The 12,854-nt window shown below is 38.1% G+C and overlaps 1 protein-coding gene across 1 annotated transcript in view; it reads left to right on the forward strand.

The window, feature by feature from the left end:
• Positions 1-10,942, forward strand: part of LOC122651439 (zinc finger protein VAR3, chloroplastic-like) — a 37,001-nt gene extending 26,059 nt beyond the window's left edge. The window contains exon 7 of the mRNA XM_043844822.1: positions 10,931-10,942. The gene's annotated coding sequence lies outside the window, so the exon portion shown is untranslated. The remainder of the gene's footprint in view (positions 1-10,930) is intronic.
• Positions 10,943-12,854: the final 1,912 nt, after the last annotated feature.

Here is a 12,854-nt window from a genome sequence, read left to right on the forward strand (position 1 = left end):
GACTCTGGTATAAATTCTCGCATGTGTTACTGTCTGTAGTATTATTGAGAGATGTGTACCCATCACCCGTCACCCGTCACCCTTTGACCTGAGAGATCCTTATCATTACGATGTTTCATTGCGGGTTTTGGTACATTAATGTTTGATGTCACATGGACTATATATCGGTGTATTAGATTCATGATTGCACATCATGAACGAAAAAGATGCTCAACATGGAATCCACTACTCTTGATTGAGGAATATAAAAAAAAGAGAATGCATGTGATTAATCGGACATAAATCTAGATGTAGTGGATTTTTTTTTGTAAATAGTTTACCAAATCTATTTTATATTTATTAAACATATTAGTATATTAATTCAAATGATGTTTAATCGCATTTTTGTCCGTCCGATTATAATCACATGATCTATGATTAAAGACATGTATGATGGATTGGGGTTTGACAATATTTATTTACATGCCCTATAGTCCATGAGATGTTGTTTAGTGAAGGGTCCTATATGCAATTTAAAGAGTTTAATTATTCATGACATTTAATTAGAAAATAAAAATAGGTTAGTGATATTTTTTTTATAGTCATTAATTTTATTTGATAAATATAATTGACTATAATTAAAATATCACAAAGTCCCTTTTAGATTCTACCTCTTCCCTTTTTAGTAGCAAGTTGGAATGCAAATCAAAGTTTTCTTCACCAATCAGCATCCTATTCACTTTAGGAAAGTGAATGAGAGAATCAAATCTCAGCCGTAAGTGGTTGAGAAGCTATAAGGCACACACAAGGGGGGGGGGATCGGCCAGTGTTGCCTGACAGAATTTACTAGCTCTCCCCTCTTAGCCGAGCTCTTTCTCTCTTCTCCCTTGAGAGCTGGTGTGTGGTTAGGGTTTTAGAAACCCTAGATCATTGATGAAAGTTCGTGTTGGCTTAATTTGATTTAGAGATTCAAAATTTGATTTAGAGATTCAAGAGTTGATCTTCTTCAAATCTTATAGTTTCTCATGTGTGGAAGAGCTATTAACTGGAGGAGGAACTACACTTGCGGTTCTCAGGTAACCTATATTTTCCATGTAATTTTGAATATGTAAATACCGGATCAAACTGAGAGGGCGGGGGGTGAATTAGTTCACACAATTTTTGACGACTTCTGCAAACCACACAGTCGTTTATAATCTCACCTTGCACCACGAGAATGTGGCTAGGTCTACCAAGATTGTAAACCCACTCTACAAGACAAGGATTAGTCTTCAACAAATAGCAACAGACAGAGACAAACAATATATGTGGTTCACCTCACAGTATGTGAAGGCTACATCCATGGAGTAATACCCCTTAGAATCTCGTATATGCTCAATACACAACTGCAATATAATCAGCCACCCCCTACAACCAAGATACCCCTTACCCTGCTTCAACTTCTCATCTTAGTGAGGGCTAGGACCACAATCCCCAGTACTAAAATGGCGTAAGTCTTACAATCAGTCAACCCAAAAAAATAGTGCTATAACAAACCCAATCCACAAAGGATTACACTCTAGGTTCTACCCATACATTCATGAATAGAGAATTAAACCTATAACACACGAACAATAGTTTGTGAACACACTTACCTTCTCAAAGGCAAATCCCCAACTCCAAACGAATACTATGAGATCGTCAATGGAACGTACCAAGTACTCAAATCAATCACCAATGACCAAACTGATGTTTTTTGTCGATTCCCTTCGCACCTATGCTTTCGAATCACATCAGAATGGTAGAAGGCGACCTCTCTTTGCTTCTCCACTTCTCTAGGGCTCCATATATGATTTTAGACCTCCCAAGAGAATATATATACTTCCCCAAATAGATTTCCATCGGACCAATAGGAAAAGAGCAAAAATATGCGAGCCCAAAAATTTGCCTTATACATTCTACTGATCAAAAGAATACGTCTCCGCAATTATATGCTGATGACCTCCACTGCCAAATCCTTGTTATCAATAATGACAACAATGCACTGCTGCCATTGCAAACGCCAAGATCACTAACAAACTCCCCCTTTGAAATTTTTGGCAACACACTAAACAAACCATAGACGCCGTGCCACTCGCTCTTCTCCCCCTTTGACAATAAGTACAAAGGGACTGCCAACAAACACACGCCCACCTGACTAAGATGCCAAAATTTTTTTGAAACAGAGGTCTACTACAAATTGCTAGGCACAATAACCCCCAATTTCTCTCTCAACTTCTCAAATGTCTCTTTAGGAAGAGCCTTGGTAAAGATGTCAGCAACTTGGTCAGTCGTGGGCACAAACTCTAATTGAATGGCCTGCTCAGTTACTTTGTTCTTCAAAAAGTGATAATGGATGTCAATGTGCTTCGTTTTGGAGTGTTGAATAGGGTTCTTAGAGATATTAATGGCACTCACATTGTCACACACTATAGAGACTGGAGCATCTATCACAACTCCGAGATTAGACACTTACCTTTTCATTTATAACACCTGTGTACAACTTGCTGCCGCTGCAATGTATTCAGCCTCTGCAATAGACAAGGACACTGAATATTGCTTCTTGCTATGCCATACAATCAAGCTTGAACCAAGATAGAAAGCACCACCACTTGTGCTCTTCCTGTCATCGATGGATCCTGCCCAATTAGCATCTGAAAACGCTGTCAGTGTGAAACTATTGGACTTGGGTACCAAAGACCATAGTTAATTGTGCCCTACAAGTATATCAAGATTCTCTTCGCAGCCATCAAGTGAGCTTCCTTTGGGTCAGCCCAAAATCGTGCTACTAAACACACTGCCTATAGAATATCTGGCCTGCATGCTGTAAGATAGAGTAACCCTCCTACCATAGATAGGTACATAGTCTGATCTACTCTTGGAGACTCATCCAACTAACTTAGTTTACATCCAACTGCCAATGGTGTTCCAATTGGTTTGCTATCATTAATTCCAAATCTTTTCAACAACTCCTTTGTGTATTTAGTTTGAGAAACAAAAAATGCAATATTTCCTTTGATGCACATGCAAAATGAGAAAGTAAGTCAGCTCGCCAAGCATAGACATCTCAAATTCTGACTTCATCTTCTCTACAAAGCTTTTACACACATCTTCACAACGACCTTCAAATATTATGTTGTCCAAGTAGACAACAACTATTAACTGGGTATTATCTTTTGTAGTCACATAAAGATTGTTGTCCACTATACCCCTTCTGTAGACCCAACCGACACAAGTAGCTGTCTACCCTGGAATACCAAGCTCTAGGAGCCTGCTTTAAGTCATATAATGCCTTCTTTAATCAACATACCAGATCTAGATCCTCTCCCAACTGAAAATCATCAGGCTGCTCAATGTACACATCTTCCTTAAGATACCCATTAAAAAATGTAGACTTTACATCCATTTGGTATACTTTGAACCCTTTGTACACTACCAACGCCAGAAACATACGAATAGATTTCAGTCGAGAAACTGGAGTGAAGGTCTCTTCAAAATCAATCCCTTCAACTTGAGAGTACCCTTTGCACACTAATCTGGCTTCGTTCCTTACCACCTGACCATGTTCATTCAACTTATTTCTGAACACACATTTGGTGCCTATTACATTCTTGTTCATTGGCCTTGGTACCAACTCCCAAGTCTCATTCTTTTCAAATTAATCCAGCTCTTCATTCATGGCTTGAATCCAATTATCATCTTTCACCGCTTCTGCAATTGTATTTGGCTCTACCCTGGATAACAAAGAGAATAATTGTTTCGATTTCCTTAGTGTCCTTGTTTGAATGCCAACATTTGGATCTCCAATTATTTGTTGAGGTGGATGAATCTTCTGTAAAGGAGTGTCCCTAGCCCTGCCATCCTATTCAACCTCTATTGTAGCCTCATCAACTTCTGCTTCTTTCTTTGACTGTTTCTCCACATCAGTAGTCTCATCATCATCATCAAGGTCTTCATACCATTGACCATTTGAATCTGAATTCTTGACAGTGGGAAGCTGTAAATCAGTTGCAACATCTGAGCTCTCCATTACCTTGCCCAACCTTTTGTTGAAGCATCTGTAAGCCTTCTTCTTAGTAGAATACCCCAAAAATATTCTTTCATCTGATCATTCATCAAACTTGCCTAGGTTTTAATCCTTTCGCTTAATGTAGCATTTTGAACCAAATACTCTCAAGTATTTGACAATGGTCTTTCTATCAAACCAGAGCTCATATGGGGTTTTGGACTCGTTTGGTCTCAACATGCACCTGTTTTGAATATGTACTGTTGCATTTACAACCTCCTTCCAAAATCTCTTAGACACATTGTGCTCACTAAGCATAAATCTGTCCATTTCTTGGATGGTCTGGTTCTTCCTTTCAACCACTCCATTCTGCTGTGGAGTTCTGGCTGCACTATGCTGAATTTGAATTCCATGATCATTGCAATATTTAGAGAAAACCTTCCATGAGAATTCTCTGCCTTGGTCAGATCTGAGACACTTTATCCTCCTTCCTGTCTGGTTCTCAACCCTTTCCTTGAAGATTTTAAAATACTCTAATGCCTCTGTTTTGTCTTTCAAGAACATAACACAAGTCATTCTTGAGAAATAATCAATAAACAAAATGAAGTACCTTTCTCAACTAATAGCTTCATTTCTCATAGGCCCACAGAGGTTTGTATGCACCAGTTCAAGTAGCTTTCTAATGTTGTGTTCTTTTGCTTTGTATGTGGCTCTGGTTTGCTTCCCTTTCTGACATGAGTTGCATACATGATCACTGGGGACTTTGATCTTAGGAAGATTTCTCATTGCCTTTTTCTTGTTGATTTTGACAAGATTTCTGAAATTTATATGACCCATCCTCCTATGCCATAACTAGCTCTCATCTGCCTGACTCATCAAGCAGTTGGGTTCACTTTCTTTTGATAGAGTGTACAAATTTCACGCTGTTCTAGTGCCTCTAGCCAATGTTTTTCCATTCTTGACCTTTCTAATAACACAATCATCTTTGGAGAAGACCACCTTGTTTCCCTTTTCACATATTGAAAGTAGATTATGTTTCAATTCATTCACATACCAAGCATCATGTGACTTGATCTCTCCACTGTTCAACTTGACTATGCCTTTGCCTTCAATATTCAGTCTTCCATTGTTCCTAAACCTCATATTACCACCATCAATAGATTTTAGATTTAGAAATCTGCCTTTGTCTCCAGACATGTGGTTGCTACATCCACTATCTAAGATCCATGGCTTGGTCTTCACATTAGCTTTGAAAGCAACTTACACAATGAGTGCCTTGTCACCTTCATTACTGCTTTCCCTCTTCTTCTCTACCCACACTACTTTTTCAACTATAGTGATAGGCTCTCTTGCTTTTCTCTGCTTTGGCTCTGCTTGAATGTTTTGTTTTGCCCTCTTTTAGCTTGCCTTTGTGATGGTAGCATAGCCCTGCACCCCACAGCTATATGATCTGTCCTTTGACACTTGTAGCACACAACTTCTTCTACAGTCAATGAAGCAAACTTGTTGAAGGTAGTTGTATTAGTAGACTTGCTCCTTTTCTTACATTCTGCAATCCTGTGGCCATAGGCATTGCACCTATAATATCCCTAGAACCTGTCTTTACTAATAGCTCCTTGACCTATTGTAGCCAACAGATTCAAAGCCTTCATCATCAACTCTCCATTTTTTTTTTTCTGTCTTGTTGTTCTTGAATTCCAGCTATTTTTCAGTCTGGATCTGCTTCTTGGATGATGATTTTGGTTCATCCACCTTGGCCTTGCCTTTTTTAGCCTCATTGAATTGATAGTTCCTTATCCTGTGTCCATAAACACTAAAAATCTCACAATAGCCTAAGAAATGAGGTTTGAACCTTTGAATTAAATTTGTTGTAAAGGTCTTTTCAAACTCCGCCTCAATTTGCGCATCTTCTTTGCTTGCAGTTGTATCCTCTGTGCTTATAATGATTGATTCTGGTTCATTCACTTGAGAGGTCAAGATAGATATTGATTTGTTGTTATCAGACTCCTTATTCTTCTTGAGATCATCAAGCATACTTTGCAAGGACTGTAATTTTTTTAACAATTACTCACATTCTTTTGTCTTTGTTTCAAGATTGAAGCTGATGTTGTCATTGAATTCTTTCAGTTCCTCCACTGTGGCCTTCAACTCCTCTATTTTCTTCTCCTTTTCTTCAATTGGCTGTGTAGAGAATTGCACTTTTGTCTAGCAGTTTTAAGACCAAATAGAGCTCCAAACAACTTGGCTTCCAAATCAAAATGATCCTCTGTTATATCCATTTCACTGTCTATCTCCTTTGCTATTTTTGTCTTGGAGATCCATAAACAAGGTTTCAGAATATTCAATATCTGATTAATCTTCTTCCGAAGATTCAGCAGAGGAGGCTTTGTTTTTCTTCGATATCAAGCTCTTTTTCTTATAGGTGCTCTATCTGGGAAAATTTTTTTTTTTGCCCTTCTTATTTTGCTTTCACCTGCATCTTCAACATCAAAGTCAGAATTTTGATTCTTCTTTGGATACTTGGAGGCAAAGTGTCCTGGCTCACCACATTCAAAGCATCTTAGAGATAACTTTCCTTTGAACTTGCTGCCCTTCTTGAGTCTTTTGGCAAGGTAGGCAGTCATCATCAGAATCTTCTTCAATATTGTCTTAATCAATTTCCAGCTTCCTTATAGCCTTGAAAGTTGTTTCCTTTTCTTTGATTGCAGGATCAACCATTCACATCTCATAGGCAGTTGGGGTCCCATATAGCTCATCCAGGCTCACCTTGTTCAGATCCTTTGACTCTTCAATTGCAGAGACCTTGACATTGTAGATTCTTGGTGAAGATCTCAAAATCTTTTTAATAGCAATAGAGTCCTTCAGTTCTTCTCCCCGACCTCGAATAAAATTAACTATCTCATTTACACGGCCCATGAACTGCTCGATACATTCATCTTCTGTCATCTTTAGACTATCAAACAGTGTTCTGTAAAGTTATAGCTTCACTTCCTTCATCTTCTCATCACTTTCATGAAAACAAACAAGTTTATCCCAGATTTCTTTGGCTGTAGTGCAACCAGACACTCTAGTTGCTTCAGTGTTGGCTATGGAACCCAGTAAGGCATTAACTGCCTTTGGATCATTCTTCAATTTCTTTACTTCCCTGTCATTAGTTAAGTCTGACTCTAAGGGTTTATAACCATCCTTCACTGAAATCTATACTCCATATCCTAACGACTTGAAATAGAATTCCGTTCTGGTCTTCCAAAGCTTAAAATTCATGCCATCAAAGTAGGGTATTGTATGCCATTCTACTGCTGTCACTAGACGCCATCTCCCAGTTAATCTCAGACAACCCTGAAGTTGCAAAGCTTCAATCTTGGGGAACCTTGCTCTGATACCAAGTGTAATTACTGGAATCAAACTGAGAGGGGGGAGGTGAATCAGTTGACATAATTTTTGACTGCAAACCACATAGTTGTTAACAATCTCACCTTGCACCATGGGAGTGTGGCCAAGTATACCAAGATTATAAAACCACTCTGCAAGACAAGGATTAGTCTTCAACAAATAGCAACAGACAGAGACAAACGATATATTTGGTTCACCTCACAGTATGTGAAGGCTACGTCCACAGAGTAATACCCCTCGGGATCTTGTATATGCTCAATACATAACTCCAATACAATCATGAATAGAGAATTAAACCTATAACACACGAACAATGGTTTGTGAATACACTTACCTTCTCAAAGGTAAATCTCCAACTCCAAAAGAATATTATGAGATTGTCAATGGAATATACTAAGTACTCGAATCAATCACTAATGACCAAATCGATGTTCTCTGTCGATTCCCTTCACACCTATGCTTTTGAATCACATTAGAATGGTAGAAGACGACCTCTCTTTGCTTCTCTCCTCTCTAGGGCTCCATAAATGATTTTAGACCTCCTAAGAGGATATATATACTTCCCCAAATAGATTTCCTTTGGACAAATAGGAAAAGAGCAAAAATATACGAGCCCAAAAAATTTGCCTTATACATCCTACAGATCAACAGAATACATCTTCGCAATTATATGCTGATGACCGCCACTGCCAAATCCTTGTTGCCAACAATGACAATAATACATTGCTGCCACTGCAAACACTAAGAGCACTAACATAATACAAAGGTAAAATACTCAATCCAAATTCTGCTGCGCATTAGGGTAACCAGGTAGGTGGTTAAATTCCAACAGTCGTTGACCCCGTTTAGCTGAGATTCTCTCAACGTGCTGGGTTGTGCCTCTTTACTCTTACTATCTTTTATCTTTCATCTTTCATTTTTCTATTTGTTTTCCATTTTTTATAGAATTTTGTTTTCCCTACTTTGTTTTGTTTGGATCCATGTAGCCGACCCCATTAAGTTGGGATAAGGCTTTGTTTGTTGTTGTTGTGTTGATGGTATTCATTAGTATATTGGAATGCATGAACCCACAATAAATCAAAAAATCATGTATGAAATACGTGATAAACAAAGATTACACAAATTATTACATCAATTATTACTGGGTCTATATTGATGATGGAAGGAAACAAAGGCACATAAAGAAGGAACTCAATACATATAGTAGATACAATTTTTGGAATAGATCAAGACCTTCAACGACTGGTTCTGAGTAGTCACGACTGAAGGAGGGAAGACTATGGATTAGTTTGCTGCACCATTTTGTTTGAGATAGGCCTTCTTTTCTTCTTCGTTCATAAAAGAGATGAGGGGGAAGGACTTGCCGACCCCCATGGATGACTTGAAGGTGATCTTGTTACCATCGATATACATCTCCGCCACTGGAATCCACACCATCAGCTGCTTGGCCTTGCAACCCATCATCTTCTTCATCCTCCCCTTCTCCACATTTGCCGTGGTCTCTGCGGTATAACTGTTCTTGGTGTTGGTTACCACATTGAAGTGTTTTGGGTAACCTAGAGGGGGGGTGAATGGGTTACCATTAGTAGATTTTGACTTTTTTTTGATTAATTACACACTTAGATTAATTATAGTAATATAAAAGATGAAAGTAAATGAGGCACAAGATTTATAGTGGATTGGCTAACTTAGCCTACATCCACTCCTCTCAACCTTGAAAGAATTCCACTAGTATTTCCCTTTCAATACAATAGGTGGGGAAATGACACATTTACAACTCTTTATAACAGGATAAGAGGATCCTTATAATCTTAGTTCCAGGACAAGAGTATCCTTCAATCTCTTAAGGATGAGAGGGTCCTTGTACTAATCTAAGTACGGTCTAGATTAATACAACAATGCTTTATCAATTCAAAAGCATAAACAACCAAATACAATAGAAAGTTTGGTATAAATACCTATCAAAGAGTAGAGACACTTTTACCCTTTGAGTGATGGTGCACAATGATATGAATGAGAATGATGCACCTTGAATCTCCTATATGATTCTCCTTGATGGCATAAATTGGAGAGAGTGGAGAGATGAAAGCTTGGTAAGATCTCTTTGAAGAGCTTGAATTGAATAACTTGGCTCAATGACAAATTTGCACTTTTTCACTTTAACAAAATGTACTATGCACTTTTTTATGAAAAGATATATTTTGTTTCTTGTTTGGATGTCTTTTATAAAGCCAAAAGTTTGAGTTTATTTGTTCTCCAACGGATATAAAACAGTCATATTTTTAGTCTGTCGATCGACTTATAAAGGTTGTTGGTCGATCGTAAAAAACTAGCCGTTGAAAAACTAGCCGTTAAGGCCAATTTTGGGGCTGTCGGTCGATTGTCGATAGACCTACAGGTGTCGGTCGACTGGCAGTTCTGTCGGTTGTAACCGACAGGCCACTGGAATTAGGCTTATGTTTTTTACATGCTGTAGGTCTATCGACAAAATCTGTAGGTTGACCGACAGGCAGTTTGTCCTATTTTTGACTGTCTGTCAAGGGGTATTTGGTCCGGCTTGCTTGGGACTTCATGGGTTTTTGTCCAACACTTTTATGGTCATGTTTCTTAAGTCTAGGGCTTGAAAATGAGTTCCTCCTAGAGTCTCTAACCATGTGAATGCAATGTGTATGTAGTGCGATGTGCATGTGTACAGAGTGCGTTTTATATGCATTTGAATCTTCTTGGAGGTTCTTCCTCTTATGGGTATAAGTTCTTGGCCTTCTTCAATGATGTTCTTCAATCGTCAATCTTCAATCTTCTTCTTTTCTTTAGTCTTCTATTGTGAGCTCCATTAATCAGGTCCTTCCTAGATGCTTGATATCTTTTAATGTCTGACTATGAGGCTTGCTTAAAGATTGGAGCATTAGTATTAATCTTAATGTTTGTTATCATTAAAATTAATTTATGGAGGAATGTGTTTTTCAACAATCTCCCCCTTTTTGATAATGACAAACATGTGATTCAAGAAAAATATGCATTACTCATTGTAGGCATGTAATTTAAGATGAATATGCATTATCATACATAATATGAATATTTGAATCACAATTCAAGATAAATATGCATTATCATATTACCACATAATATGAATTTATCATATATGCATTATCATATGAATTTATCATATTACCACATAATATGAATTTATCATATATACATTATCATATTACCATATAATATGAATATTTGAATCATAATAACTTCTCCTCCTTTTGTCAACACAAAAAGGAAGTGGAGAACAGGAGTGGCTCCCCCTGAGCTAGTGCTAGTAATGAAGAAGCAAGCAAAAGCAATCTTAGGGTAGCTCCCCCTAAAGAAATGGCGTCCTACATGGTTAGAAGAACAGAGAGCAAAGAATTTGAAGCCCAATAAAGTGATAATTCTAAAAGCATCACATGCTTCAAAATAGAGGTTCCAAGTTTTAAAAGTGTGCCACAAAAGTACAACTACAGAGTTCTAATGTAAAGTCAGGGATATATCATCCATCTCTACTGTGGAGGAGGAGGAAAGAAATACAGATTGAGACACTGCAGGATCACTTGGTTCTCCCTTTGGATGCAAAGAATATCCTCTTGATCTTGGTGGATGGAGGTGAAATGATCCTCAAAGCCCTTCAAGCGAGTATCAAGTTGTTGCTGAAAGCTTAAAGATTCATCTCTGGTGACATAGTCTCCTGAAGGTTCATCAACATAGTCTTCATCCTCACTATCTGCCTCTTCTTGTGAATCTTCTTCTTCACTTGTGACATGTTGGGTAGCTCGCTTCTTTTGAGCTTGATGTGAAGGAGGAGCACTAACAAAACCCAGCTTCATCTTCTTGATTGTGGATGAGTCAATGTCAAGCATCTTGGGGTCAATGAATTCCCCAGAGAGATCCACCTCATGGAATTTAAGGATGGCAGTTATGAGTCTGTCGTATAGAAGGTTCCCCCTGTAATGAGGTACTGCACAGTGCTCTATGGTCTTCATGATTAAGTATGGGAGATTGATAGGGTTGGCAGTGACAAGACACCAAGTGATATAGGCTTGAAAGGGATTGACTTGGTCCCTATGACCTCCTTTGGGCAGGATATTGTAGCTTACAATGAAGCTAATCAGTCTAGGTAGCTCAAGAAGTTCAATGGCTTTAATTGGTTCAAAGCCAACAAAATTTTTCATGATTGCTCCATAGACTTCATCTACATTCATAAAGGTCTTGGCATCCCCTTTGGGAGGAAGGTATCTCATATCTCCGAAGGTGGGAATTCCCATGATTTCCCCTAGGTCTTCATAAGTAAACATGATGGGAACACCCTTTGCTAGGGATGTGATGGCATGCCTGTGAAACCTGCAAAAAAAAAAAAAAAAAAAAAAAAAAAAAAAAAACTTTTGGAACCTGTGTAATTTCAGGTTCTGGTTCTCGCCCTTGGTTATGGAGGATTTCAGAGAATCTTCCCATCTTGTTCTTCTGGAGTCAGATGACCCCTGTGAAATCCCACACCGGAGTTACCTGTGTCGGATTTACTGCTTGGAGGCTATGCAGAAGCTCTCCCTTGATTAGAACTGTTGTAAGTATAATTTAAAAATATTTGTATGATGTTTTGTACGACTAAATAGAATTATAGGGGTATTTTAGTCAATTTACCTCTGTGGGACCCACGTTCGTAATGGGGAATCCTGTCCCTAACAATTACCAGTGTCCAAATTATCCCTGATGTCGTATGATGTCACTCCATGGTTAAAAATAGAATAATAAATACGAAAATCAGATTAAAAGCAATTTTAGAAACTAGTTCTAAAACTGATTTTACATTAAAATGACCAAACAGCCCTTATGACTTAAGAACGATATATATGTTTTCTATCTTTACTATTCATAATTCACAAATAAAGAGAAGAGGAACCAGAATTTCGTTCCAGCCTTGGTGAAGAAAGAAAGAATAGAGAAAAGAGAAAAAGAAGAAGGGAAAAGAGGGGGCTGTTCTTGAGGCTTGGATCCCATACCTAGAATTAAGCTTTGGAACCTCCATTTGAGGCTGAGCTGCACAATTGAAGGCTGCCTCCATCTTGTTTTCACTTCTGAGCTCAGGTAAGCCATGAACCCATGCTGTCCTCTTCCTCATCTTCTCTAATCTCTGTCCCTACATCACCTCTATGGCAAATTCTGCCATTAAACCTTAGCAATTGTAAGTTTTATAAGACAAAACCCATCTCTGACCTACTAATTTGAACCTATCTATGGTTCAGACTTGGGTTTCAGCGATGAACTTCATGCTGTCCTCCAAATTACAGCTAAACCTTGAACCCTAATGGACCTTAGAATGCTAATTTAGGTTAAATGACCAAAATCCCCAATTTAATTTAGGTTTTTACAAAATAAATTATGAAATTATGTTGACCCACCTTGAATTAGTATTAAAACATGAAATTTGGGGCAT

This window comes from Telopea speciosissima, chromosome 2 (genome assembly GCF_018873765.1).
Source record: "Telopea speciosissima isolate NSW1024214 ecotype Mountain lineage chromosome 2, Tspe_v1, whole genome shotgun sequence".
NCBI classification, from domain to species: domain Eukaryota; kingdom Viridiplantae; phylum Streptophyta; class Magnoliopsida; order Proteales; family Proteaceae; genus Telopea; species Telopea speciosissima.